Source organism: Theropithecus gelada, chromosome 4, assembly GCF_003255815.1.
Source record: "Theropithecus gelada isolate Dixy chromosome 4, Tgel_1.0, whole genome shotgun sequence".
Taxonomy (NCBI): domain Eukaryota; kingdom Metazoa; phylum Chordata; class Mammalia; order Primates; family Cercopithecidae; genus Theropithecus; species Theropithecus gelada.
In genome coordinates this window covers 149847672-149849207 of record NC_037671.1, presented here as the reverse complement: position 1 = coordinate 149849207, position 1536 = coordinate 149847672, and positions in this window count along the sequence as shown.

The window sequence follows — 1536 nt, the reverse complement described above, 5'->3', positions numbered from 1 at the left end:
CTGTAACACTCACCCTGAGGGTCCGTGGCGTCATTCTTGAAGTCAGCAAGACCAAGAACCCACCAATTCCAGACGCACCACCAGGACCCTCCTCCAACTTTGACGATTACAGTTTGACATGATATTTGGGTGGGGTCACAGAGCCAAACTATATCACTCCTTAAACCTCAAATGCCTCCTCCTCTGTTCATAAATATTCTAGCCTCCTTTCTTCCCAGAGGCCTAGCAAGTTTGCAGTCCACAGGCCCCCTTTGAAGTTAGATGTGACAATGTTACTTATTTTGCCGATGATATGTAGACGAAAGGTTACATATCACTTCCAGAGACAGGCTTTAAGAGCCAGAGTGCCACTTTTCTTTTTTTACAATCTTGGCAAAAGAGAGCAAAGAAAGCCTCCTAGCTCCCTAAATGAGGTTAGAGCAAGCAGCATCCTCTAGCTGATCTACAATGGACACTTAGCATGAGAGAGAAATAAACCTTTGCTGTGTTAAACTGCTGAGACACAGGAAATAAGGAGGTTGTTATTATAACATCCCAGCCTATACTTTACTGCCTAAATTGGTGAGAAAATAGAAGCAATCAGAAGATAACTTCTACAACCTCCCATGACCACATCTGTGACTGATTAGTCACCATATACTCTGTCCTCCTCTAATATTTGAATGAATTCTCCATAGTCCTATCTAAAGTCCGTCTTTTAGCTTGTATACCAGATGGGAACTACTTTTCGTTACTCAAGGCTGACATTCAAACATTTCTCTCCTTTGTCTTTTATATAATCAATGTTTCCCTTTCTACTAGATCCCCTTCATCAGTAAATAAACATACATAATATCTCCTGTTTTTAAAGAATCTCTCCACTAGTTAACAGCACCTCAATCCCATCTCCAATGTGTTGTAATACTTGCTCCCATTCTCTTCAGAATTATCTCACTAGGTTCTGCTTGTCCCTACACTGAAAACTGCTTTTGTCTGGGTAACCAATAATATGGAATTTATTAAGTCTGGAAGTCAAATCTTGGTCCTGATCTGACATAACATTGACTTGGTTGACTGTATTCCTTATTCTTGAAATATTTTTGTACATGGCTTCCGAGACACAACTATCCTACCTACTAATCCTCTTCCTACCTCACTGGCTGCTCCAGCTTGATCTCCCAAAGTCTAAATGTTGGGGTTCAGGCCTTGGGTGTCTTTTCTCCTTCATTCACACCCTCTTGCCAGGTTACCTCATCCAGTTTCATGGTTTTACATTGTCAACTGAAGAATAACGAGGTTCATAAATTTAGAAAGGAGAGCTTTAATTTTCACAAAGAAAAGTAAAACTGAGTGCCCAGTATGTGCTAAGCAAGGTGTCTGCCACTGATGGAGCAATGCCCAAGCAGCGGACACCAAGGCCAGGAAGGGGAAGGCTGGACAGAAGGGTCTGAGAAAATCGTGAGAAAATGGAGGAGGGAGAGGAGGAATAAGAACAGGAGGAGGAGGAAGAGGAGGGGGAGAAAGGATGAGGGGCAGGAGGAAGAGGGAGAGGAGAAA